Here is a 2,056-nt window from a genome sequence, read left to right as displayed (position 1 = left end):
AGTGGAGGCAGGGAAGAAAGGATTATCGCAAAGTCAACCCACGCTGCCACATGGCCTTTTGTGGTACACACTGCCTTCACACAGCAGGCAAGACCTGCACTGCATGAACAACTTCAGTATAGGGCTAAGCTTTTTTTTTTTGTAGTCCTCTGTCAGTACACTTGGGGCCTGACTCAATAGTTTATTTCAAATGGGGAACCGTAATCTATGGCACAGAGGCCAAAAATGGCATGCAGCAGGCTTAGGGAGGGCTTGGAGCCGGAACTTGCACTGAAAAGGGTATCTGTGAAAAAGCAGCTCCCAAATCCTGGCTGTCACTGAGCTCCAATGTCTGCAGGAGTTGGGAGCCCATGCCTCCTGCAAACAGATGCTCTGTAGCGTTTTTAGGAATGCAGTGTCTTGTGGCTCTTGCCGAGTTTCTTCCAGAACACTTAACCTCTAATTTGGAAATAAAGCTGACGGTTCCTCGTTCAGATTATGTCCACCATGTAATTAATGAGCTTGACATTACAATTTTGGCCAAAATTCTGTTACATCCTGCCTGATCGGATGCAATCAGAAGGAAGTACAATCCAATTAAATTGTAGGGAATTAAGGGCAATTGCTCTCTACTCCTACAACATTCACTATGCTGTTCTCTAGTGCAGCATGAAAAACTTCTTGACTGACAGTACGGAATATTCTACTACGACTTAGTACTTGAAGACTGAACCACACATTTCATTCTATTTTAACTCCATTAAATCTATTTAACAAGTGCTGATTGGTTTCTAATTGCTTTGTCAAAAGAATAAATAAATAATTAAAAAAATCAGACACAACAGGAATTTTCCAAGAGTTGCAGAAGTGTCATTTAATAAAAATGTGGGTTTTTAATTCTTCCTACTCTCATAGTTCTTTAGAAACTACAAAACGAGAAGGCAAATCTCCTCAATCTCAGAATGGACATTACTCCTTTGACCTCTGAATAAAAAAGAGGATTCAAAGAAAACTCACAGCATTATTTTCCATAGCACCTGCTGCTGACTCCTAGACTCCAACTGGAGAACGAAAGTCTTCCTCAGCATAATCTCAATCATTCTTCATCAACCATTGCAGACATCTGAATCCAACCTTTGCAACATGGGTTTAAGGCTAATTTTACACAGAGAGTCAGGAGAGCCAATATGTGGCAGAAAACAGATTCCAGCATACAGAAACATATTCTGTGTTTCCATACTCTTGTGGTACTAATTTTCCCTGGTTCTCAATAAGCCACAGGTTCTTGGGTTTTAGACTATCACTGTCACATCCACAAATTATAACGCCCTCTACAGCCAATACTGTTAAGTGAAATCCCTACTCTGCTACACAAGAAGGCAAGATAATACACATACCATCCAACCAACCTTCTGCAAGCAAGATTTAGCACGCTCATGACATATTTGGAGTGGCTAAAAGCCCAAGCTGCAGCTATCATGTGGCAGTTCAGGATTTTTTAGACTGACAGTGAATGTATGCTTCTAAAAAGCACTGATTCTGTTACAAATCTGCTCCGTAAATAGTCTTGGTACATGCACTAAATCTGACAAATCTGAGATGTGAAATTTCTTGTGCACAAAATGTTTAGCTCATTGGCTCCCAACAGTACGTTCCCATCAAGTGCTTTCCAAGAAAGTAAATACATCGCACACACACACAAGGATTGTGCAACACATCTTGTAAGTCTGATATATCTCACCAGTTGTGGAACTGGTGCAAACAGAGCACACTGATGATCTGTCCAGGCTCTCTATAAATGGCCAGATACAGAGAGGCCTAGCAAAAATATTCATGGTAAGTCTGCCTGGATTTTGTAGATCCAGAAATCCTGCCTGTCCTGGTTTCGGCTGGGATAAGGTTAATTTCCTTCCTAGTAGCTGGTACAGTACTGTGTTTTGGATTTAGCATGAAAATAATGTTGATAACACACCGATGTTTTAGTTGTTGCTGAGCAGTGCTTACACTAGGCAAGGACTTTTCAGCGTCTTATGCCCTGCCAGCGGGAAGCTGGGAGGGGGCACAGCCAGGACAGCTG

The sequence above is a fragment of the Pygoscelis adeliae genome, unplaced genomic scaffold (assembly GCF_000699105.1).
Source record: "Pygoscelis adeliae isolate BGI_AS28 unplaced genomic scaffold, ASM69910v1 Scaffold61, whole genome shotgun sequence".
NCBI lineage: Eukaryota > Metazoa > Chordata > Aves > Sphenisciformes > Spheniscidae > Pygoscelis > Pygoscelis adeliae.
Note: the sequence above shows the minus strand (reverse complement) of the source record.